Source organism: Conger conger, chromosome 19 (genome assembly GCF_963514075.1).
Source record: "Conger conger chromosome 19, fConCon1.1, whole genome shotgun sequence".
Classification (NCBI taxonomy): Eukaryota; Metazoa; Chordata; class Actinopteri; order Anguilliformes; family Congridae; genus Conger; species Conger conger.
Window position 1 is genome coordinate 10105260 of NC_083778.1, and position 27474 is coordinate 10132733.

At 43.4% G+C, this 27474-nt stretch overlaps 1 long non-coding RNA gene and 1 pseudogene across 1 annotated transcript; one reads left to right on the top strand and one right to left on the bottom strand.

Moving 5' to 3' along the window:
- The first annotated feature begins 875 nt into the window (after window positions 1-875).
- LOC133118880 (uncharacterized) lies at window positions 876-5012 on the top strand. The gene is made up of 3 exons (XR_009706450.1): window positions 876-903; window positions 2417-2524; window positions 4897-5012. It is a non-coding gene; the product is annotated as an uncharacterized LOC133118880 (long non-coding RNA).
- A 144-nt stretch (window positions 5013-5156) lies between these two features.
- Window positions 5157-27474, bottom strand: part of LOC133119331 (zinc finger protein 208-like) — a 135151-nt pseudogene continuing 112833 nt past the window's right edge.

A 27474-nucleotide genomic window follows, 5' to 3' on the forward strand; every position in this document is an offset into this window, starting at 1 on the left:
AAGTCGGTTTGATTGATTCATTTGCTTGCATAAGAAATGTTATATTTCTGTCATTTGCACGGTGACATTGGCAAAACAGTATAGAGTAAAACATAACTGCGTGGACTAATAATAATTATAACTAATGAAAAAATCCTGGATAACCTGTGCTGATGTGTAGCGTCATTGAACTTGTAGACTGCTGTGGGTTTGTTGAAAGCACATGGTTACTTAAAATCAGACTGTTTGCTTTTCAGTAAAAGTTAAGCTTCAGCATGCTGACCATAAGTTTTCATTTAGATGCTATGAAAGATTATTCATTTGACTTTTAAATTTGTGTGATTGATTGCTAAGCACGTTTGAGACGTGAGTTTGTCGAGGTCTTCGTTTGTTTTAAAAAGTTTCCCCAAAAAGGGGTCTGCTGAATTCAGAAAAAAACGCAGCAAACTTGTTTGCTCTTACTAAGAGCAAAGATCATATATTGATTATACCATCAGTTATATCAAATTAGATAAAATGGGGGAAGATTAAACGTTTAATTAATTGGTATCAGGGGTTGAGAGAGAAGGTCTAACCGTACCTTCTCTCTCAACCATACTCCCGTATTTTGGCCATGGGACCTAATATAAGCTAAGGCTTGCTGTAGCTCCACCCACTGGGTAACCCCACCCACTGGGTAACCCCAACTCTGGCACTATTCAATAAACTGAGCAACACATGGTTTTACCACATAAATTAACCAAATAAGCAAACTCAAAACAAACCAACATATTCAACACTTTGCAGACCACTCGGTGTTTGTCGTTTCCATTGAACCACCCCTGTCTACGTGGTCTTGCCCGCGAAACGCCCCTATTTTCACGCGGTGGTATGGCCGCGCGATTTCCCAGGAGAAACAGGTACCGTACGCATGGTGGAACGGTGGTGAGTGAAACTATACAGAGTTGTAATAATGATGTTTTAACCTATGTGAAATGAGTGAATGAGAAGTAGGGGATGGAACTCGGAACTCTGAGCCGACATTGTTTGCGTAAAATTAAAGCAAATCATTTGGTTTCAACAAACCTTGTAATGTTCCTGGTACGAAATATTCGCAAGTAATATGAAATGAATTGAATAAGTCAATCGATTAGGCTATTCCATTAAAATGAATACAACTGTTGATAATTTTACATAGACGGGTGTCAATTTGAAGCCATTGGTTGTCTAGAAGTAGATATAGTTTTTTCGGTAGTTTGTAAAATATAATTTGGTATTAATGATAAAAATAAATTTAATTTTAGATTTATAACTTAGTACTTCCAGTCGCCAAGTATATTGTAGGATGAATATACTTGCAAATGAATGAGGCCTACATGATTTAGTGCGTTTTTGACAAGAATGTCTTATCGTTTTCTTGGAATGTGTAGTTTATTATTCTGTGTCTTTGAGACGGTAGAAGTTTCAGTCGATGTCTTCATTTTGTTTCAAAGATAGTGACCACAGAGAAGTATGCGGCAACAAAATAAAAGCAGCAAACTTGTTTTGCAGAGGAAAGATAAATAAATGGTAAATGGCAGGCATTTATATAGCGCCTTTATCCAAAGCGCTGTACAATTGATGCTTCTCCATTCACCCATTGATACACACACTCGCACACCGACGGCGATTGGCTGCCATGCAAGGCCCCGATCAGCTCGTCAGGAGCATTTGGGGGTTAGGTGTCTCGCTCAGGGACACTTCGACACAGCCCGGGCGGGGGATCAAACCGGCAACCCTCCGACTGCCAGACGACTGCTCTTACTGCCTGAGCCATGTCGCCCAAGATCATACATTGATTGTACCATCAGTTATATCAAAATAAGTAAAATGGGGAAAGAAGAAAAGTTACATTAATTGGTATTCGAGGTTGAGAGAGAAGGTATGACCGTACAGTCTCTCACCTGTCCTGCCATATACAGGCCATGGGGCCTAATTTAGGTTAAGGCTTGCTGTCGCCCCACCCACTGGGTAAACCTAACTCTAGCGCTATTCAAGAAACTAAGCACATTTATGTCAAATAAATTAACCAAATAAGCAAACCCAAAACAAACCAACATATTCAGCACTTTTCTCTCATGCAGACCACTGTCCATAAAATCCCGTGTTTGCAGTTTCCATTAAAATACCCCTGTCTACGTGGTCTCGTCCGCCCGCGAAACACTCCAATTTCCACGCAGTCGTACGGCCGCTTTACAAATGATTCAATTGACAAATTATTTTCACCCGAAAAACATGTTTCCCAATGATTTATTGGCACCCCCTGGGATAAAAAAAAAATAGTGCAAACCCTATTGGCAAAGATGACAGCTGTGAGTCTTTTCCTATAATTTCTGATAATGTTAGAGAAGAGAACACATGCAGAACTTTTCAAGATTATTGATAACCTTTGGTCTGCGTGCACGGCCCGATGTGTAAGATGGAGGTTCCAGAGCTTCCTCAAGGTTGCAGCTCATCAGCAGCGCCGTGTGGCCCAGCCCCTTCCTGTGAGAGAGACTACAGACCAGGAGATACTGCTCAGTCACAGGTGAGCAGGAGACCCCACCACACACATGCATACACACACGCATAAGCACGCACGCACGCACGCACGCACGCACGCACGCACGCACGCACGCACGCACGCACGCACGCACGCACGCACGCACGCACGCACGCACGCACGCACGCACGCACGCACGCACGCACGCACGCACGCACGCACGCACGCGTCTTGCCACTGATGCCACTTTTTAATGGTTTAGATGGAGGAGAGGCATCACGTTCATGGTTGTTATTAATCTGTTCATTGTGAAGGATGTGGTGTTTGTGTGTGTCTGAGTGCCACAGAGACCAGCCAGCTCTCAGCACATGGAGAATATACATCAGTACAATTACACATATTCACCATGCAAACGCTGCTTAGGGCCACCTGCAGATGCAGAACTTATATTTCATGTATTTATATGTTTTATATGTTTATACGTTCAGCCAAACTGGATCTCAAATGTGCGATATTTTGGGTAAAGGTCCAATTCCCAAACAGAACAAATCGCTTCCTGAATCCATCTGTTAAGAAGCACTCAGTCATCTAGGGACAGGGAGGATTAGATATACTTTATTTTGTTTGTTTCTGATTTTTCCCATTTTCTCTCAAAAAGCAGTTCTCTCTGCTGCCCTCAGGAAAGTGGTCCCTAAGCGCACACTCCAAAACCTCCCTTAGGTTATTTGGGTTTCCAGACAAGAAATAGAAGGAATAAGTCAATTAAATGGTAAATGGTAAATGGTTGGCATTTATATAGCGCCTTTATCCAAAGCGGTACAATCAATGCTTCTTATTCACACATTCATACACACACCCACTGCGATTGGCTGCCATCCAAGGCACTAACCAATTTAAGAACGCACCGTTGGACTTTAGCCAGCCTGGTGCACCTTAATTTTTTTTGCAAATTTAGGATTGAAATGCAAATAGGGAAATATGGGGGCGGCCTGTAGCATAGTGGTTAAGGTAAATGACTGGGACACGGAAGGTCGGTGGTTCTAATCCCGGTGTCGCCACAATAAGATCCTCACAACCATTGGGCCCTTAATCCTGCAATGCTCCAGGGGAGGATTGTCTCCTGCTTAGTCTAATCAACTGTACGTCGCTCTGGATAAGAGAGCCTGCCAAATGCCAAAAATTTAAAATGTCCGTTGTGATGCGAGTGTCAGTTGTCTGTGTCCTTACTGTACGGCCATGTAGCTGTGAAGAAGAATTTAATAGTTTCAAAACAGGCATCTGTTTTTCAACACATGACGATAATTCTGACTTCGACTTATTGTGCTGTAATGAGAACAAATGCAAATCATCACTTGAAGTTTTTCTCCACATCGCACAGAGCAATTCCACATATTTTTGTGTTTATTTTCTCGAAGATCCCCGGCATTTAAGGAGCAGAAAGATAAGCCGGAAAGCAGATTTTCCAGCGCTTCACAAACACAGGAGCGTGTAATGAGTGATTTCGGCGTAGAGATTATCGGATGATGACGTTTGCTTTAAGATGCGATAGGGTGCCTTTTTGATAAATCTGCCCCTGGAGGTGAGGCGCTGGCCTGGACACTGCAGAATTTAACACTCAGCCTCACCGGGGCTATTGATTCAGCCTGCGCTCACACAACCCAGCCAGACACTTTCCCTCAGGTTCATTCTCAAGTACTTATTGGCTTATTGACCGATGAATTTTCATTGAAAGATCCTTGGGGTCCATTAAGACACAGTCAGCTCAAAGGCTTCAGGACAAAGAAAAAACTTTTTTTTAAATCGAAAAGCCATCCTTTTCCCCGCGGATCTGTGGTGTATTTTTAGAAGTGAACAGACCCAGATTGCTGATGAAGCTGATGGGTAATCAGTGCAGTACTGAGGTGGGCAGACTGTATTGGCTACAACAGCGGTTGCCAACCTACAGTAGCATGGCCGTAGTGGTATGTGGATTAGCATTAGGGTGTGGGTATCACCTCCATTATTATAATTTCATGGGAGCATGAAATTATATTCTCAAAGGCTGTAACACTGGCTGGATCCCCAAATCTCACCCTCAAATTGAAATCCAGCCCCAGTGTTCCTTCCTCCTGTGTATAATTACCTGAACAGTTAGCTACTGCTTCACACCTGACTCCCAGGTAAAGGGAGGGTGGAAAACTGGCTGGTGTTCTTGTGGCTAAGGGACATGACTGGGACTCAGAAGGTCGGTGGTTCAAACCTCAGGGCAACCACAATAAGCTGTTGGGCCCTTGAGCAAGGCCCTTAACCCCACATTGCTCCAGTGGGGGATTGGCCCCTGCTTACTCATCAACTGTAAGTCGCTTTGGATAAAAGCATCTGCAAAATAACTGAAATTATTTTTGTAGATTGACACTTTCAACCGTGTCTTTTTCCAGCGATCGGCACCATCAGCGAGCACAGAACGTCAGCTCACAGGCTGAAAATGTCTACAAGCCCTTCTTGTGTGTGCCTGCCTTAGCCGGCATCTTGCTAACGCTAACGCTTCGGGGAGACCAGTGGCTTCCTGCTGTCTGCCATTGTCATTGGTCGAATGGGTATGGGTGGGTATCCACCGTCCTAAAAAGCCAATCGGGAACAGAAGGAACATCTCAGCCAGTGACTAGTGTCACCAGGACGTTCACTCTAATCCTGTCCGTCAACAGCCCCCAAAGCCAGTTTGAGTGACAGCACTGATGTTCAACACTAGATTGGAGCCAGACTGGTAACTGGAACACAGGGAGCAAAAGCTACTTGTGTCAGAGTTACTGTGTCGGAGGATCTGGACCTGGAAGGTTGGGGGTTCGAGCCCCAGTGTGGCCACAGCAAGATCAGTGCAGCCGTCGGGCCCTTGAGCAAGGCCCTTAACTTCACATTGCTCCAGATGGGATTTACCGCCTGCAAAGTCAAATCAACTGTAAGTCACTTCGAATAAAAGCGTCAGCTAAATAACTGTGATGTAATATCTGTGTTTTCTTCAATGTGTGCATGTTTTAGTGCATTATATGTGTGACTACATGCGTGTTTGCACGTGTGTGTGTGTGTGTGGGTATTTGTGTATGTGTGTTCCTTGGTTACAATGGAGTGAACAAACATGCACCCCGCCTCTAACATTGGTCCAGGTGGCAGATGTCCCTGCCCTGTCCTGGCATATGAAGCTAATTCATGGAAGCTGTCATGTTTGATTTTGCGGGTTTCTGTGCACCAGCAATGGTGACCTAAATGACATGAAGAGGAATGAGAAAAGTCTTCATCTTCTGTGTGGCTAAAAAAAATGCATTGTAAACGTTCCGTCCTCATAGTATAATTTCACCAGGGAAATTCATAGTTTTGAATGGACTTCAAAGGAGAACTTTTTGGCACCAAAACGGCATTACCTCCGGTTACCACTGGAGGGCAGCGGTGAGGCCGCTCCAGGCAGGAAAACGGTCAGAATCAGTAATTACCGCATCAGCGGCAGTCCTGGCACAGTCGAGGACAATCATGGCGCTAATGCCGCCTCGACATTCTGCAGCGCACCTCAGCCAAGTCCACAATGACCAACAGACAAAATACAATCCTTTATTTAGCTGGAGAAGAAAGAAGCAGCCAATCTCCTGGTGGCTTGAGCCGGACCTTCCACGTTCTTTGGTTAAAATGCGTCTCGAAAATGTTTTCAGCATAAAATTTTAACTTGCATATATTTTCAGATATCATATTTTAAAATGTATATTTTACTATTTTATATTTTGATATTTGAGACCTTTTTTTATATATATCCAGAAATTATATACAGCTCAAGGTGGCAAGAGGAGGGGGTAAAAATGGCCAAAAAAAGAGATAGTACAGTTCAGTTATTTAGCTGACGCTTTTATCGATTTGATTAGACTAAGCAGGGGCCAACCCCCCCGGAGCAATGCAGGGTGAAGGGCCTTGCTCAAGGTCCCAACAGCAGCACTGATCTTATTGTGACTACACTGCCAGGACCCAGTCAAGCAACCGATCCGTGAGGCTACAGGTCCGTAGGCATCTTGAAAATGGGCACACTCCTGGTAGAGTGTACAGGTTTGGGGGGGTGCTGCAGTAACAGGGAGAGGGGTCAGGGTGGACCGTGTACTGGGTCTGGGGACCGACGTTCCGTTCGGCCGCGGCGGGTTCTCATCGTTTCCCGGGTAACGGGAGCTGACGGGAGACGGCTCGGACAGGTGCGCTTTGTGGGGGGAGATGAGTATGCAGCCTGACTGCAGGAGACGAGCCGATTAGCGCATCGACAGCCCCTTTCATCAGGCTGCACTGGGGCAGAGAGAAACTCCTCTCAGCACTACCTGCCCCTACCTTGGTGAACTTTGGGCAAGTTATACACACCTGCAAGAGATAATGCCGATTTATCACAAAGCAAAAAGTTTAATGAATTCGACGCACACACACACACACTCTCTCTTACACTCACGCACATGCACTTATTCACACAGACACAATCCCTCTCTCGCACACACACACACACTCACTCACACGCGCCCTCTCACATGCGCACACACACACACACACACACACACACACTCACTCACACGCGCCCTCTCACATGCGCACACACACACACACACACACACAAGCAAGCACATGAACACATTCACAATCCATCTCTCGCACTCTCACACACTGACACACTGACACACACTCTCTCACTGACACACACAATCCCTCTCTCACACTGTCACACTCACATACTGACACTCACTCACACACTTCCTCACGCACTCACGCACGCGCACACACACACACACACACATACACACACACACACAAAACACAGTTCCCCCAACTGTTTGTGTCACATACAATAAAACTCTGTGTTCCATGAGAACTCAATTTCATGCTAAAGATACCTTTTTTCCAACATGGTTAACCTTGCATTTTGTTCGCATCAAATAATTTAGGTTTTTACAATCACTTTGTAGACACAAAACTCAAAACGGAGAATCAAAAACTGAACACTTTTTTCAATTGCTTGTATACAATATTCATGAACCAAAAATCATTTGTTCGCTGAACCATATCACTTGTTCACAATGACACAACCTAACGTTCAAAGTTTTCATTCATTTACATGCATTTAACTCCCAATGTATCCAACTAGTCAAATTCTAAATGTAACATTACTCCTAATGCATAGTTTTGTGGAAACCAATTAATGTAACATGATATGTTTAGATCATGAATGTTTTAGGGTAAATAAATAAGTTGACACCAATTACTTTGGAAGAGGATCATTTTTTAATGTAAGACTTCATCACCATCCATTGTCACAGGGGTTTTCAACCTTTTTGGAGCTGGTGCTCAAATGCTCACAGTGGTAGGAGTAATGAAGGAGAGGCAAAGTAGTATTCAGGATGTGAATCCACCTGCAACAACATTTTATTTTACAGTGAAATTAGGGGTTGTGAAAAAAAATCAAAGTATCCTTTCCAGAACAACTGTGGCATCCCGTTTTTGAAGTTGGTTATTGCATATTGCATATTGTAATGATAAATCATAACATTACTGGCATTTGGCAGACGCTCTTATCCAGTGCGACGTACAGTTGATTAGACTAAGCAGGAGACAATCCTCCCCTGGAGCAATGCAGGGTTAAGGGCCTTGCTCAAGGGCCCAGCAGCTGTGTGGATCTTATTGTGGCTACACCGGGATTAGAACCACCGACCTTGCATGTCCCAATCATTTACCTTAACCACTACGCTACAGCATAACGGCATTCATTGGTGTTATTTGAACTGTAGATGGAGATGGAGATGGAGATGGAGATGGAGATGGAGATGGAGATGGAGATGGAGATGGAGATGGAGATGGAGATGGAGATGGAGATGGAGATGGAGATGGAGATGGAGATGATGATGAGGAGGAGGCCTACAATTAGTGTCAATTTCACCCTCATGAATATCGTATGTCACCGATTTGAAGTATCCTATTTTCAGTAGCTGAATTATGAGGCTTTGGAAATGAATCCAAACAAGCGTAGCTGTAAAAATGCAGCTGAAGTGTAACAGAACAGAATAAAAATTAAATATCACTTGGGGTAAATCATAAGAGGCCGACAAAGAACGTAATTAATTCAACACTAAACGTGTTCTCTTTTAGAAAAACGTCTTGAGTGAATTTCACACACACGTGCTATAAAGCGCGTCTCCGAGGCGCGCACCTTCCCTTAGCAATGGCTGGACGAAGCAAGCGGGAAAGACGCACGTTTCTTTGTGTGGTAAGTTTCTTTTTTTAAATATATGCCGGTTAAAATGTATGCCGAAATGAAATAATTTGGTTTCAACAAACGTTGTAATTAGGCTATTCCATTTAAATTAATTTAACTATTTAATTCCTGTTGATAATTTTACACAGACGGGTCTCTTAATTTGAAGCCATTAGTTGTCCAGAAGCAGAGATAGTTTTTTCGGTAGTTTGTAAAATAAAATGTAATAAATCATGTGAAGTGTAGGAATATTCAAAAGTGTGACCGTTAAATTGAGTTATTTCGGATTGATTTCTTAATGCTTTCAGAAGCCAATATATATTATATATAATGTTATAGAATGAATATGAGCCTTGGCTTTAAGTATGTACAACAGGATTAGTTATCATTTTCAGTTTCAAACTGTGCACATGCACAAACGCACGGTTTGTACCTACACAGAATAATAAACTACACATTCCAAGAAAACGATAAGGCATTCCTGTCAAAAACGTAGTAAATCATGTAGGTCTCATTCATTTGCTTGCATACGAAATGTGATATTTCTGTAATTTGCACAGTGACATTGACAAACCAGTATAACTGCGTGGACGAATAATAATTAATGAAAAAATCCTGGATCACTTGTGCTGATGTGGAGCGTCATTGAACTTGTAGACTGCTGTGGGTTTGTTGAAAGCTCGTGGTTATTTAAAATCAGACGGTTTGCTTTTGTCAGTTAAAGTTCTGGTCAGCAAGCTTAAGTTTTAATTTAGATGCTAGATGCTTTGAAAGATTATAACTTGACTTTTAAATTTGTGTGATTGATTGCTGGCTCAACCCATCTTTTCTATGTTTAATATTTGAGACAGTAGGAGTTTGTCGATGTTTGTCGTTTGTTTTTAAAAGTTTCCCCAAAAAGGGGTCTGCTGAATTCAGAAAAAACGCAGCAAACTTGTTTGTTCTAACTAAGAGCAAAGGTCATACATTGATTTTACCATCAGTTATATCAAATGAAATAAAATGGGGAAAGATTAAACATTTAATGAATTGGTATTAGAGGTTGAGAGAGAAGGTCTGACCGTACCTTCTCTCTCAACCATACTCCCGTATTCTGGCCATGGGACCTAATATAGGCTAAGGTTTGCTGTAGCCCCACCCACTAGGTAACCCCAACTCTAGCACTAGTCAATAAACTGAACAACACATGTTTTTACCACATGAATTAACCAAATTAGCATACTCAAAACAAACCAACATATTCAACACTTTGCAGACCACTCAGTGTCGATAAAATTCCCTGTGTTTGTCGTTCCCATTAAACCACCCCTGTCTACGTGGAAACGCCCCTATTTTCACGCGATGGTATGGCCGCGCGATTTCCCAGGAGAACCAGAGAGCGTACGCGTGGTGGAACGGTGGTGAGTCTATGGAGTTGTTGTCATGAAGTTTTAACCGATGTGAAATGAGTATTTTTTACAACCAGAGTGAATGTTTGCATTTGTTGCTTCCAGACAAAACTTATGAACGGAATATTCGTTGCTTACGAAATGCCGGTAGGCCTTTCCCCGCATTCTAAAATAATGTCGTTTGTTTGATGGAAGTTAAAGTGACGGGAATGGTGCCTAATGACGATGAACCAGCAATGCAAAACACTATGAAAACAGTAGTGACAATGAAAAAGGAGATGCTGCCTTAGCAAAACTATTTGTCCAAGTATATAAATGCACAGAATCTCGTCTGGTATACAGTGCTTTTAGGGTTTGAAATCAATACTGAGGAACGAAATCATAGCAGGTTGATGAGTCTGTTTCCTATCAAATCTATCTCTGTTTTGGTAATTATTTTGAAGAAGCTGGAACAATGCAATTTGTACTCTTTGAAAGTATCAATTTTGGAAACAATTTACAAACAAATGATTTCAAATGAGCAGCACTTGTAGAATGTGTTTCTAATGGTGTAGTTTTATTCATCCAGGATGATTTATTTGATTTATTTATATGGAAGGGACATGAATACACAGAGTGGCAGGTTTAGCGCACAAGATGATTTTCTGTTGTGGTCTCCTGGCAGGTTATCCCGATAGTTTTGAACAGTAAAATGGTATGGCTATGAAATATTTTAGGATACTAATAATCATACCTCAGTTTTATATTTAACACCCTTTTTTTTTTTAAATGTTACATTTGCAAAGGTTACTCCACATTTTTTATTCCTTGTAGCAAATATTTCACAAGTTAACCCCTTTCACATCTCTATACATCTATTCTTTATATTTGTACTTACCCTTGCTTATTATTGTGTCTAAAACATTTTGAACTTTTGTTTTTGTTTCTTTTATTGCATTACATTACGAAGCATATAGCAGACGCTCTTATCCAGAGCGATGTACAGTGCAGATCAAACACAGGGACAAGTGTGAATAGGACCCTAGAGGACAATATATTATAAGAGTTTGTTTCAGGGGGACTACAATATTACAGATACACATGTAGCATTGTGAATGAGCAGTATGCCTAGAGAGTAGTGATGTAGTCCACATGTGGCATTGTGAATGTACGACATGCCTATTGAGTCAGGTTCTGTATTTTTCATTGTCTAGCTTTGTCGAAGTTGTTAGCGTTTCCGTGTATTTTTACCCTCTGTGCACACCGTAGTCCGTTTCCTGGTTGTTCGTTAATTCGTTTCATCAGTCTCGTTTCATGTCTCCGCCTTTCCAATCATTGAATGTATTTCCTGTCTGTCATTGTTCCCACCTGTCTCTAGGATTTGGATTCAAGTTAGTTACGAGTTTCTAAACCTCTTTTTTTCTGTCTTTTGCCGCCAGATTATGTGTCCTGACCACACTCTCCAACTTTTATTTCTGATTGATTTCTGTTAAGACCTGTTCTGTCTTAGACTTCCGCCTTTTGCTTTATCCTTCTGTTTTGACACGTAGTTTCATGTTTCTAGCCACTGAATCACCGTTTATGAAGATGTGTGCTGTGCTGTGTTGTGTGTAGTTGCTATTTTACAACCATACATTTGTGGAAGTGGAAAAACCAAATATTTGCTTGTGAGCTTAACGATTTCTCATTTGTGTGTGTTTGTGCGTGCGTGCGTGTGTGTTCGTGCGTGCGTGCGGGGTGTATTGCAGCTGTTTGTGTTCCAGGCTTTCTCTCCAGACTAGGGTTCCATTCCTCATCTTCCGAGTCGCTTGGCTTTGTAGCCCTTGCCAGCATGGCTGTCCAAGATCGGGGAGTTCAGCCCTAAGATCAAGTAGAAAGGTAGGTAACTAACGTTCAGAAATACCATTTGGATAGTACCATCTCATTTCTAGACAGGACAAACTGCAAGCCTTTGCAACTGCAACTTCCTGTTCACATGTGGTCAAAGTCACACTCATCTGAGGTGAGGATAATCTTATTTTTCAACTTGGCAAAGTAAAAACAAAAGACACTTCACAATGTATGTAATCAAACATTTTATTATGAATATTGAAAAACATGTTTCAACTGAGTAGAGGGCAGAATGAAGCGTTTTGGTACTTGTCAGGAAGTACAACCTTGCACTGTGTAAAATAAAGAGCATTTACCGAGGGCTAACATAACTTCATGGTTCCTCTTGATGCTTCTGAATCGCACTCACATTTTTGCTCATTTTTGCCATGAAATGGAAAGCTTTGTCGAATTGCTGGTTTCTGATGGCAAATTTAGGGCGCCACGAGTGGCAGTAACAGGTTTTTTCAGTGAAATTCGGGGTTATGTTTCTGTCGTGGTACGAAATATTAACGATTAAATATGAGAAAAACATGAATTTTATGTATGTTTTTGTTGCCTTATGTTTTCGAGCTCGAATAAATGGAATATTCTGATATAATCGATTAGGTATTCCATTAAAATGAATATATAAAATTCCCGTTGTTAATTTTAGACAGACTGGTCTCTTGATTAGAAGCCGTTAGTAGCCGAGTCGAGAAACAGATATAGTACTTTTTTCGGTAGTTTGTAAAATACAATTAGGTAGCTATTAATTACAAAATGAAAAATTTAATAAATCATGTAAACTGTTGGAGTATTTAAAGTGTCATCGTAAAATGGAGTTACTTTTTCAGTTGCCAAGTGTATTGTTGAATAAATATGCAGGCAAATGAATGAGGCCAACATGATTTCGGTAGTTTCTGACAAGAAAGCCTTAGTTTTTTTGGAATGTGTAGTTTATTATTCTGTGTAGGTCCAAACCGTGCATGTGTACATTTTGACGCAATTTAAAATGATTAATCCTGTTATACATAATTTAAAGCAATATCCATGGCTAATAACAAATGTTTTATTTGTGTAATTTGACTTTATGACCCGGTATTTAGTGTTGAGCACAGTGACTGTAAAACATTATAACTCCATTGCATTGCATGGACAAACCTGTGCTGATATGTAGCGTCATTGAACTTGTACAGCTGTGGGTTTGCTAAGTCTGTGGTTATTTAAAAGGAGACGGTTTGCTTTTGTCAGTAAAAGTTAAGCTTCGACATGCTGGCCATGAGTTTTATTTGTGCATGAAATCCTAGAATGTTTGATATTATGAATTTATTTAGCAGTATTAATCTCCTAAAAATGTGTTTAAATGTGTTTTGAACATCCATTTTATGAAATGAAATAAAATGGGAAAGGTGAAAAATTGAATCCATTAAGAGTGTATTTTAACTAGATAAATTAATTTAGATAAAATGACATTTTAAACTGGGTGTTTTCAAGAAAGTCACCAAGGTCTCGTATTTGTTAAATGTGTACTTGCTGCTTCCAACAATTGTATTTGCAATTATCGTTGGAAAATTTGTTTTTGCCACTGGCATTCTTAGGCTAGTTAGGAGATGATGATGCCTACAATTAGTGTAAATCTCACCGTCATGAATAGGAACGTAATGAATTAAACACAAAACGTGTTCTCTTCTCTAAGAAAAACGTTTTGAGTGAATTTGAAAGTCGAATTTGAACATCGAAGCTATCTTTGCCCGGGAAGCCTAATTATGAAGTGTATTCAGTAAGTTGTTCTGCAGTAGCCTTCTCCGAAATAGTAGCCTACACGAATTTTGAAGTTCGTCGGGAAACGCAGTCTACCCATGCCATTCCGGTCTCTCAGGAACCTCGTTTTCTCACACACCTGTGCGACAAAGCGAGTCTCCGAGGCGCGCACCTTCTCTTAGCAATTGCTGGACGAAGCAAGCGTGTAAGACGCACGTTTCTTTGTGGGTTTTTTTGGGGGTAACGTACCAGTTAAAATGTATGAATACTTCCACTTTTAAAGAGGTACTTTGAGAAACAATGAGAAGTAGGGGCTGGGCAAATTGTTCATTAATTTCGACGTGGTCTCGTACAGCCGCGCGATTTCCCAGGAGAACCAGGTAGCGTACGCATGGTGGAACGGTGGTGAGTTGTAATAATTAAGTTTTAACCAATAAATGAGAATATTTCTACAGCCGGAGTGAATGTTTGCATTTGTTGATTCCAGACAAAACAGATGAAGGGTGAACCTGACAAAGTATATGAACGGAATATTTTGCATTTTTGGATTTTCAAGCATTCGTTGCTTAAGTTGCCGTTTTATTTTTTATATTGATTGAGAAGGGACATCAATGCACGGAGTGCCAGGTTTAACCGTAGTCTCCTGACAGGTTATCCAGGTCGTTTTGAACAGCAAAATAGTTTGCCTATGAAATATAAATTCCATGCGGACCATGGCCCCTCGATTACGTAGAGAGCAGAGGAAGAGAAGTTAATGATAATGAAGAATTGGCCTTGATGCTCCAATACCTTTGGAGGGGACTGTGTGACCTCACCTTAAAGTGCTAATTGTTGCTTGATGATAGAGGCCCAGCAAAATGGTCAAGGTAAACTCTGCTGTGGAGATCAGGGAAAGGTGGTACTGTTGTGCGTCTCAGGATCATTGAATGCTCCCGTGGCAAGACAAAACAAAATGCATCTCAATCGTGTTGGGTTGCAGCTGCATTGGCCAGTTTCCCCGACACTGTTCCTGTGGTTCCATCTTCATCAGCTTTAAGTGCAAAGATTTAATACTAATCACATAAGAGTATAATGTCATTTTAAGATGAAGATTTTATATGAAATGATCAAACAATTAGAAAAACAAAATGCAGTTGGTAGAGAAGGTATGCATTTGAACACCTTAAAAATGTTTCATCACAAAGTGAGCTTTAAAACATGTATTGTTATGAAAAAATGACACTCCATTAATTAATTCATTACCATATGCCCTTGAGCATGTGAGTTCGCTGGTGTCGTTTGAGGGTTCCCTTCTCACGGAAACTCTTCCCACACTGGGTGCAGTGGTACGGCCTCTCCCCTGTGTGAGTTCGCTGGTGTAGTTTAAAGTCTGACCTGTGACTGAAATGCGTCCCACACTGGGCGCAGTGGTACGGCCTCTCCCCTGTGTGAGTTCGCTGGTGTAGTTTAAAGTCTGACCTGTGACTGAAACGCGTCCCACACTGGGCACAGTGGTACGGCCTCTCCCCTGGGTGAGTTTGCTGGTGTCGTTTAAGGGCTCCCCCTTGGCTGAAACTCTTCCCACACTGGGCGCAGTGGTACGGCCTCTCCCCTGTGTGAGTTTGCTGGTGTTGTTTAAGGGTTTCCACCTGACTGAAACTCTTCCCACACTGGGCGCAGTGGTACGGCCTCTCCCCTGTGTGAGTTCGCTGGTGTCGTTTGAGGTGTGCCCCTCGGCTGAAACTCTTCCCACACTGGGCGCAGTGGTACGGCCTCTCCCCTGTGTGAGTTCGCTGGTGTCGTTTGAGGGTTCCCTTCTCACTGAAACTCTTCCCACACTGTGCGCAGTGGTACGGCCTCTCCCCTGTGTGAGTTCGCTGCTGTCGTTTGAGGGTTCCCTTCTCACTGAAATTCTTCCCACACTGGGCGCAGTGGTACGGCCTCTCCCCTGTGTGAGTTCGCTGGTGTCGTTTGAGGGTTCCCTTCTCACTGAAATTCTTCCCACACTGGGCGCAGTGGTACGGCCTCTCCCCTGTGTGAGTTCGCTGGTGTCGTTTGAGGGTTCCCTTCTCACTGAAACTCTTCCCACACTGGGCGCAGTGGTACGGCCTCTCCCCTGTGTGAGTTCGCTGGTGTCGTTTAAGGTTTCTCTGCGCACTGAATCTCTTCCCACACTGGGTGCAAAGGTACGGCCTCTCCCCTGTGTGAGTTCGCTGCTGTTGTTTAAGGTTTCCCTCCACACTGAATCTCTTCCCACACTGGGCGCAGTGGTACGGCCTCTCCCCTGTGTGAGTTCGCTGGTGTCGTTTGAGGTGTGCCCCTAGGCTGAAACTCTTCCCACACTGGGCACAGTGGTACGGCCTCTCCCCTGTGTGAGTTCGCTGGTGTTGTTTAAGGGTTTCCACGTGACTGAAACTCTTCCCACACTGGGCGCAGTGGTACGGCCTCTCCCCTGTGTGAGTTCGCTGGTGTCGTTTGAGGTGTGCCCCTCGGCTGAAACTCTTCCCACACTGGGCACAGTGGTACGGCCTCTCCCCTGTGTGAGTTCGCTGGTGTCGTTTAAGGTCTCCCCCTTTACTGAAACTCTTCCCACACTGGGCGCAGTGGTACGGCCTCTCCCCTGTGTGAGTTCGCTGGTGTTGTTTAAGGGTTTCCACGTGACTGAAACTCTTCCCACACTGGGCGCAGTGGTACGGCCTCTCCCCTGTGTGAGTTCGCTGGTGTTGTTTGAGGTGTGCCCCTCGGCTGAAACTCTTCCCACACTGGGCACAGTGGTACGGCCTCTCCCCTGTGTGAGTTCGCTGGTGTCGTTTAAGGTCTCCCCCTTTGCTGAAACTCTTCCCACACTGGGCGCAGTGGTACGGCCTCTCCCCTGTGTGAGTTCGCTGGTGTCGTTTAAGGTCTCCCCCTTGGCTGAAACTCTTCCCACACTGGGCGCAGTGGTACGGCCTCTCCCCTGTGTGAGTTCGCTGGTGTTGTTTGAGGTGTGCCCCTCGGCTGAAACTCTTCCCACACTGGGCACAGTGGTACGGCCTCTCCCCTGTGTGAGTTTGCTGGTGTTTTGGGCTGAGGAGTCTGACTGTATCTGCAACAGTCTGAGACGGTGCACAGTGTCTGTGGGAGCTGGTGGAAGGCTGGAGACTCTCTGATGTGACTGATCCTGCTCTGAGCAGTCTCACATATTCCTTACGGTGAGAGTGCTTGATGTGTTTGTGCAGGTAGATCTCTGCTGTGTAGGAGAGCGAACACTGAGTACAGGGGAAGAACTGAGAAGGAATGTCCTCGCCCCCTGGTGGAGGAAAAAGAGAATGAGTTAAAATTATTTCTGTTTTTAGCACAAAGACATTTTTCTCCAGTGTGTCAGATTCTTACAGCTCAAAATTCTGGTTATTTCTCAAAATGGTCCAAAATACGCACTTCGGTTAGGTGAGGATTAACATGGGCATTGATTAGGGCAAAGTCCTCTTTACATCTGATTTTTCTAGTCTTAAAACAAAGCTGTGAAATGGGTCACTTCAGAATTGCAGGACACCAAATCCCAGAGAATGATCTGTGAGAAGAAGGGAAGAGAAGGGATTAGTACCTTTAGAAGAGCACTTGTTGCTCCACCGGTCGTCGAAGGTGATACCCAGGTCTTTGGCATAGTCGTCCCCATACCACACCAGCAGCTCCTGCCCTGGGTGAATGGGGTTAAAGCAGCGATACAGAATAACCCCTCTGTACTGGAAAGCCACAAGATTCTGCTCCTCCTCGTTTCGAGCACAGTTAACATATCTGAGTCAAAGAGAACACGGGGAAGTAAGAAAGAGCCCAACAAAATTATTAATGTAACATCATATTATAAGGTAGAAATGCAGTCAGTGGTTTCTGTAAGCACTACTACCAACCTCATCCAGTTGGAGTGGGTTTCACTCTTGGCATCAATGACACAGCGCTTGCTCCTGGAGATCTAACACAGCATCATTAGCCAGGCTTAATTTCTACACCGTTAACCTGTTACGTCTGTGCCACAAACACTCATACAGCTCTATATTACTTTAAAATCTCTGCACAATGACCCCGTTATAACATTTCCACACTATGAAAACCCACACTGCTCTCGACACTGAACTCTCCACTGCACTATCACTCAAGAACAAGGTCCTTCTCACCATCCAGGAGTAGCCGCTCTCCATGTCTTCCTCAGTCAGCTCTCCCTCGTAGGGTCCATAGTGTACTCCACTGGGCACTGTCTGTCCCTTGGCGAACACCCCCAGGCCTGCTCCAGGGATGCTGGAGACTCTGACCTCCAGACCGGGGGGCAGGGTAAGCCGGGCCCTGTCGGGGGCCACAGCGGGCGCTGGAGAGTCGAAGATGAACGAAGGGGGGCCGTGGACCGGGCATTCATCAGTGAAGAAGGACTGGCACTCGTCACAATCTAAGAGAAGGGAGAGTTTATCCATAGCTGGACCTCAATAACAAGAAATAGAAATTGAAACAGCCTTTGTTTCCGCATGGCTCACAGAAATCATCTTCATCTCTGGGCTCCTCTTGCTCAGTGTAGCACACTTTCTGTGTGCTGCGGAGCTTTTCACCACGGACGTAGACAGTTGCCTGCTCCTTCTGCGATTTCAAATGTTCTTTCTTCGATCGTCCTGAAAGTCACAGAGCAACGCAACTGTGGGTGAAATACAACAGACAAACATGCTACAGGGCGGCCTGGTTCCAGGTCAGTGGTTCTAATCCAGGTGTAGCCACAATAAGATTCTGAGGAAGGCCCTGAACCCTGCATTGCTCCAGGGGAGGATTGTCTCCTGCTTAATCTAATCAACTGTACGTCGCTCTGGATAAGAGCGTCTGCCAAATGCCAATAATGTAATGTAATGCTGGAGCAATATTGCGAACTGATGAACTTTGGACAAATGATTGTTGTACTGATGTCAATCTGTAAGCACTGTGTACATTTAATTTTATTGACAGTAGAACTCGCATGTTAATAGGTCGCTACCACAATTTGGTGCCACATCCATGTAAGTGTGTCACTGCCCATTCCATGAGTCTTGGGTACCCATTGTCAGATCACATAACTATTTATCGGCAATTGCCAAACGGACAAAGATTCAGTTTTTCATCAGTTTGCTAGCCGAAGCCTCAAATTGTGTGCTTTTCTTTGCTTTTGTTCCACATCATTTTGAAGACAACAGCTTGCAAACACTCATTCATTTAGAAAAAAACTAAAGTGAGAAGAATACTGGATGGAGACCATTATGATGTAACATGAACAGGCACCCATGTGTAAGGGCCCGTAGACCTGCATATACCAGTATTTGGTTGTTTGGAGCTCTGTTTGCATGGCTCTCTCTGCTTCACAACGGAGGAACCAGGAAACAAATCGTCACCATCATTGCTGAGGCTGGTAGCATCCTTCACTTCCTAAAAGAACAGGAATATTTGAATGCGCAGAAGACAACATACATTCATGTTCTTACAGTGTTCCTCAGTGGTTAATCAAAGGCAGCTGCGATCAAGTGCCCTCAAATCACAAAACATGCCTGGACAGCTGTATTTTAATGCTTAAATGGGTTTCAAAATAGCATTTTGCATATTATAGTAAGTGATTGCATTTGATGTCTGAGTCCATAAAGAAAACAAAGGATGGTGCTGATTTGTTTATTTTTTACTTGAAAGCCGAGGCAATCGGGGCGCTATTAACCCGACTAACCCTGAGTCTCCCCCCCCACCCAACTGAAATGGATCATTCCATGTTTCACAGCACACGCCTGCCGTGCACACGCTGAAGCAGGCTGGCTGCAGACCAGCGGAACTGTGGTCGAGGCAACGGCCCAGTGTGTGCCCACCTACAACAAGACTCCCAGCCGGTGTGTGCTACGAACGAGTGCTAAAGAGGAAAATGGACAACCGTCACAGCTGGTTTCCTCGTCACTAGAAATAATAGCCTCAGGTCCAGCCGATGTCCTCAATTACACAAGCACCAGTGGAGTGTGAGCGCGTGGGCCGCTGACTTCACCTGTGTGCTGCAGGACGCTGGAGGTTCTGCCTGCGTTTGAGCCAGCGAGGCTGCCTGTGTCCTGGCCTGTCCTGCTGCACTGCTCCCTGAAGCACCAGTCTGATTGGCACTCCGGATTTTGGAACTGAAGCTCCGGGACACTGGAGATGTATATGAAGTGTATTTGTAGCATTGTGAATGTACAGTATGCTTATAGAGTAGTGATGTAGTACACATGTGGCATTGTGAACAATATGCCTATTGAGTCAGGTTCTGTATATGTGTGTGTTGCGGCTGTTTGTGTACCAGGCTCTCTCTCCAGACAAGGGTTCCATGCGTCATCTTCAGAGTCGCTTGGCTCTGCAGCCCTTGCCAGCATGGCTGTCTGAGATCGGTGCTCCCTCAAGAAAGCTGGAGTCGGGGAGTTCAGCCCTAAGACCAAGAAGAAAGGTCAGTAACTCACGTTCATCTGAGGTGAGGATAATTTTCTTGAAAAAGTAAAAACAAAACACTTCACTATTTATATAATAAAACATTTTATTTTATGAATATTGAAAAACATTTTTCAACTGAGTAGAGGGCAGAATGAAGTGTTTTGGTACTTGTAATAAAAAGGGCCAAGGGCTAACAACTTCATTGTTCCTCTTGATCCTTTTGAATCACACTCTCTCACATTTCTGCAAATTGGTCCACTCAGTCTTGGAGAAGTAAACTTTGAGCTCCTCTAATTTATCCTGGAACAGGACCAGAGAAAAGAGGAGCTCTAGATTTAACATGCAGTAAAAGATCCGACACCAATTATTTGCTTTCCCTGGAATACAAGTTTGGTTGCTTTAGCCATAGCACACAGGGCTCTGCAATGCCCCCATTTTGGAGCATTTGCTTCTTAAAAGTGATGTGTGCTTACAGGATCGATCATGTGTGCACCTACTTGTTTCAACTTAGCAGCACACGTGAGTGTAGAGCCCTGATACAGCTAGGAAGACGATGGCTATTGAAATGAGAATCTCAACTTGTCAAATAACATTACTTGAACTGTCATGTAGCCAACTAATGCATCTAGATAAAACTAACATTGCAAATTGTGAAAACATCACATCCGATGCAATAGCACCATCTACAGGTGTTGGCCTTCAACTATGTTTGTCAAATAACTTTCGCATCTGGAATGGGAAGAATTATTGCGATATAGCCAAGATCAATAAAACCTTGTATGTTACCTACGTCAGCTTATTAAAGAATGTGAATAGAATATAATTCACAATTATGGATATATACTTTGAAACTGTTAAAATGCGAATGTAATCTTCACATCTAGCTCGTAAACGATATGTGCGAAACAAACAGTACCTTGAAGTTGAGCCGCCTCCATAACTAAGTTACTTAATATAATTATATTAACATTTGAAAATGGTGTGTTTTCACTAACATTACATTACATCTAAAGCATAGCTATTTGGAAACGTATTACTTGTAACAGCAGTCATGAAACTATTAGGATAAATCGATCAATCAGTCTTTTTCCAAGACTCTGGTGACCGCAACTTTTATTCAATTTCACCCTCATGAATATCGTATGTAACCGATTTGAAGTATCCTATCTTCAGTAGCTGAATTATGAGGCTTTGAAAATGAATCTCTACAAGCGTAGCTGTAAAAATGCAGCTGAAGTGTAACCGAACAGAATACAAATGAAATATCATTTGGGGTAAATCATAAGAGGCCGACAAAGAACGTAATTAATTAAACACTAAACGTGTTCTCTTTAAGAAAAACATCTTGAGTGAATTTCACACACACGTGATATAAAGCGCGTCTCCGAGGCGCGCACCTTCCCTTAGCAATGGCTGGACGAAGCAAGCGGGAAAGATGCACGTTTATCCATAGCTGGACCTCAATAACAAGAAATAGAAATTGAAACAGCCTTTGTTTCCGCATGGCTCACAGAAATAATCTTCATCTCTGGGCTCCTCTTGCTCAGTGTAGCACACTTTCTGTGTGCTGCGGAGCTTTTCACCACGGACGTAGACGGTTGCCTGCTCCTTCTGCGATTTCAAATGCTCTTTCTTCGATCGTCCTGAAATTCACAGAGCAACGCAACTGTGGGCGAAATACAACAGACAAACATGCTACAGGGCGGCCTGGTTCCAGGTCAGTGGTTCTAATCCAGGTGTAGCCACAATAAGATTGTGAGGAAGGCCCTGAACCCTGCATTGCTCCAGGGGAGGATTGTCTCCTGCTTAATCTAATCAACTGTACGTCGCTCTGGATAAGAGCGTCTGCCAAATGCCAATATTGGAATTTAGAAAAAAACTAAAGTGAGAAGAATACTGGATGGAGACCATTATGATGTAACATGAACAGGCACCCATGTGTAAGGGCCCGTAGACCTGCATATACCAGTATTTGGTTGTTTGGAGCTCTGTTTGCATGGCTCTCTCTGCTTCACAACGGAGGAACCAGGAAACGTATCGTCACCATCATTGCTGATGCTGGTAGCATTCTTCTCTTCCTAAAAGAACAGGAATATTTGAATGCACAGAAGACAACATACATTCATGTTCTTGCAGTGTTCTTCAGCGGTTAATCAAAGGCAGCTGCGATCAAGTGCCCTCAAATCACAAAACATGCCTGGACAGCTGTATTTTAATGCTTAAATGGGTTTCAAAATAGCATTTTGCATATTATAGTAAGTGATTGCGTTTGATGTCTGAGTCCATAAAGAAAACAAAGGATGGTGTCGATTTGTTTATTTTTTACTTGAAAGCCGAGGCAATCAGGGCGCTATTAACCTGACTAACCCTGAGTCTCCCCCCCCCCCCCCCCCCACCCAACTGAAATGGATCATTCCATGTTTCACAGCACACGCCTGCCGTGCACACGCTGAAGCAGGCTGGCTGCAGACCAGCGGAACTGTGGTCGAGGCAACGGCCCAGTGTGTGCCCACCTACAACAAGACTCCCAGCCGGTGTGTGCTACGAACGAGTGCTAAAGAGGAAAATGGACAACCGTCACAGCTGGTTTCCCCGTCACTAGAAATAATAGCCTCAGGTCCAGCCGGTGTCCTCAATTACACAAGCACCAGTGGAGTGTGAGCGCGTGGGCCGCTGACTTCACCTGTGCGCTGCAGGACGCTGGAGGTTCTGCCTGCGTTTGAGCCAGCGAGGCTGCCTGTGTCCTGGCCTGTCCTGCTGCACTGCTCCCTGAAGCACCAGTCTGATTGGCACTCCGGATTTTGGAACTGAAGCTCCGGGACACTGGAGTGAATGAGTGAATGAGTGAATGAGTGAATGAGTGAATGAGTGAATGAGTGAATGAGTGAATGAGTGAATGAGTGAATGAGTGAATGAAGTAGCATTGTGAATGTACAGTATGCTTATAGAGTAGTGATGTAGTACACATGTGGCATTGTGAACAATATGCCTATTGAGTCAGGTTCTGTATATATGTGTGTGTTGCGGCTGTTTGTGTACCAGGCTCTCTCTCCAGACAAGGGTTCCATGCCTCATCTTCAGAGTCGCTTGGCTCTGCAGCCCTTGCCAGCATGGCTGTCTGAGATCGGTGCTCCCTCAAGAAAGCTGGAGTCGGGGAGTTCAGCCCTAAGACCAAGAAGAAAGGTCAGTAACTCACGTTCAGAAATTCAGACCTAGGTACTATCTAATTTCTAGGCACAAGGACAAACTGCAAGCCTTTGCAACTGCAACTTCCCGTTCACATGTGGTCAAAGTCACACACATCTGAGGTGAGGATAATTTTCTTGAAAAAGTAAAAACAAAACACTTCACAATTTATGTAATAAAACATTTTATTTTATGAATATTGAAAAACATTTTTCAACTGATTAGAGGGCAGAATGAAGTGTTTTGGTACTTGTCAGTACCTTGCACTGTGTAAAATAAAAAGGGCCAAGGGCTAACAACTTCCTTGTTCCTCTTGATCCTTTTGAATCGCACTCTCTCACATTTCTGCAAATCCACTCAGTCTTGGAGAAGTAAACTTTGAGCTCCTCTAATTTATCCTGGGACAGGACCAGAGAAAAGAGGAGCTCTGGATTTAACATGCAGTAAAAGATCCCACACCAATTATTTGCTTTCCCTGGAATACAAGTTTGGTTTCTTTAGCCATAGCACACAGGGCTCTGCAATGCTCCCATTTTGGAGCATTTGCTTCTTAAAAGTGATGTGTGCTTACAGGATCGATCATGTGTGCACCTACTTCAACTTAGCAGCACATGTGAGTGTAGAGCCCTGATACAGCTAGGAAGACGATGGCTATTGAAATGAGAATCTCGACTTGTCAAATAACATTACTTGAACTGTCATGTAGCCAACTAATGCATCTAGATAAAACTAACATTGCAAATTGTGAAAACATCACATCCGATGCAATAGCACCATCTACAGGTGTTGGCCTTCAACTATGTTTGTCAAATAACTTTCGCATCTGGAATGGGAAGAATTATTGCGATATAGCCAAGATCAATAAAACCTTGTATGTTACCTACGTCAGCTTATTAAAGAATGTGAATAGAATATAATTCACAATTATGGATATATACTTTGAAACTGTTAAAATGCGAATGTAATCTTTACATCTAGCTCGTAAACGATATGTGCGAAACAAACAGTACCTTGAAGTTGAGCCGCCTCCATAACTAAGTTACTTAATATAATTATATTAACATTTGAAAATGGTGTGTTTTCACTAACATTACATTACATCTAAAGCATAGCTATTTGGAAACGTATTACTTGTAACAACAGTCATGAAAATATTAGGATAAATCGATCAATCAGTCTTTTTCCAAGACTCTGGTGACCGCAACTTTTATTCAATTTCACCCTCATGAATATCGTATGTAACCGATTTGAAGTATCCTATCTTCAGTAGCTGAATTATGAGGCTTTGAAAATGAATCCCTACAAGCGTAGCTGTAAAAATGCAGCTGAAGTGTAACAACAGAATACAAATGAAATATCACTTGGGGTAAATCATAAGAGGCCGACAAAGAACGTAATTAATTAAACACTAAACGTGTTCTCTTTAAGAAAAACATCTTGAGTGAATTTCACACACACGTGCTATAAAGCGCGTCTCCGAGGCGCGCACCTTCCCTTCGCAATGGCTGGACGAAGCAAGCGGGAAAGATGCACGTTTATCCATAGCTGGACCTCAATAACAAGAAATAGAAATTGAAACAGCCTTTGTTTCCGCATGGCTCACAGAAATAATCTTCATCTCTGGGCTCCTCTTGCTCAGTGTAGCACACTTTCTGTGTGCTGCGGAGCTTTTCACCACGGACGTAGACGGTTGCCTGCTCCTTCTGCGATTTCAAATGCTCTTTCTTCGATCGTCCTGAAATTCACAGAGCAACGCAACTGTGGGCGAAATACAACAGACAAACATGCTACAGGGCGGCCTGGTTCCAGGTCAGTGGTTCTAATCCAGGTGTAGCCACAATAAGATTGTGAGGAAGGCCCTGAACCCTGCATTGCTCCAGGGGAGGATTGTCTCCTGCTTAATCTAATCAACTGTACGTCGCTCTGGATAAGAGCGTCTGCCAAATGCCAATATTGGAATTTAGAAAAAAACTAAAGTGAGAAGAATACTGGATGGAGACCATTATGATGTAACATGAACAGGCACCCATGTGTAAGGGCCCATAGACCTGCATATACCAGTATTTGGTTGTTTGGAGCTCTGTTTGCATGGCTCTCTCTGCTTCACAACGGAGGAACCAGGAAACGTATCGTCACCATCATTGCTGATGCTGGTAGCATTCTTCTCTTCCTAAAAGAACAGGAATATTTGAATGCACAGAAGACAACATACATTCATGTTCTTGCAGTGTTCTTCAGCGGTTAATCAAAGGCAGCTGCGATCAAGTGCCCTCAAATCACAAAACATGCCTGGACAGCTGTATTTTAATGCTTAAATGGGTTTCAAAATAGCATTTTGCATATTATAGTAAGTGATTGCATTTGATGTCTGAGTCCATAAAGAAAACAAAGGATGGTGTCGATTTGTTTATTTTTTACTTGAAAGCCGAGGCAATCAGGGCGCTATTAACCTGACTAACCCTGAGTCTCCCCCCCCCCCCCCCCCCACCCAACTGAAATGGATCATTCCATGTTTCACAGCACACGCCTGCCGTGCACACGCTGAAGCAGGCTGGCTGCAGACCAGCGGAACTGTGGTCGAGGCAACGGCCCAGTGTGCCCACCCACAGCAAGACTCCCAGCTGGTGTGTGCTACGAACGAGTGCTAAAGAGGAAAATGGACAACCGTCACAGCTGGTTTCCCCGTCACTAGAAATAATAGCCTCAGGTCCAGCCGGTGTCCTCAATTACACGAGCACCAGTGGAGTGTGAGCGCGTGGGCCGCTGACTTCACCTGTGCGCTGCAGGACGCTGGAGGTTCTGCCTGCGTTTGAGCCAGCGAGGCTGCCTGTGTCCTGGCCTGTCCTGCTGCACTGCTCCCTGAAGCACCAGTCTGATTGGCACTCCGGATTTTGGAACTGAAGCTCCGGGACACTGGAGTGAATGAGTGAATGAGTGAATGAGTGAATGAGTGAATGAGTGAATGAGTGAATGAGTGAATGAGTGAATGAAGTGTATTTGTAGCATTGTGAATGTACAGTATGCTTATAGAGTAGTGATGTAGTACACATGTGGCATTGTGAACAATATGCCTATTGAGTCAGGTTCTGTATATGTGTGTGTTGCGGCTGTTTGTGTACCAGGCTCTCTCTCCAGACAAGGGTTCCATGCGTCATCTTCAGAGTCGCTTGGCTCTGCAGCCCTTGCCAGCATGGCTGTCTGAGATCGGTGCTCCCTCAGGAAAGCTGGAGTCGGGGAGTTCAGCCCTAAGACCAAGAAGAAAGGTCAGTAACTCGCGTTCAGAAATTCAGACCTAGGTACTATCTAATTTCTAGGCACAAGGACAAACTGCAAGCCTTTGCAACTGCAACTTCCTGTTCACATGTGGTCAAAGTCACACTCATCTGAGGTGAGGATCATTTTCTTGAAAAAGTAAAAATAAAACACTTCACAATTTATATAATAAAACATTTTATTTTATGAATATTGAAAAACATTTTTCAACTGAGTAGAGGGCAGAATGAAGTGTTTTGGTACTTGTAATAAAAAGGGCCAAGGGCTAACAACTTCATTGTTCCTCTTGATCCTTTTGAATCACACTCTCACATTTCTGCAAATTGGTCCACTCAGTCTTGGAGAAGTAAACTTTGAGCTCCTCTAATTTATCCTGGAACAGGACCAGAGAAAAGAGGCGCTCTAGATTTAACATGCAGTAAAAGATCCGACACCAATTATTTGCTTTCCCTGGAATACAAGTTTGGTTTCTTTAGCCATAGCACACAGGGCTCTGCAATGCTCCCGTTTTGGAGCATTTGCTTCTTAAAAGTGATGTGTGCTTACAGGATCGATCATGTGTGCACCTACTTGTTTCAACTTAGCAGCACATGTGCCCTGATACAGCTAGGAAGACGATGGCTATTGAAATGAGAATCTCGACATGTCAAATAACATTACTTGAACTGTCATGTAGCCAACTAATGCATCTAGATAAAACTAACATTGCAAATTGTGAAAACATCACATCCGATGCAATAGCACCATCTACAGGTGTTGGCCTTCAACTATGTTTGTCAAATAACTTTCGCATCTGGAATGGGAAGAATTATTGCGATATAGCCAAGATCAATAAAACCTTGTATGTTACCTACGTCAGCTTATTAAAGAATGTGAATAGAATATAATTCACAATTATGGATATATACTTTGAAACTGTT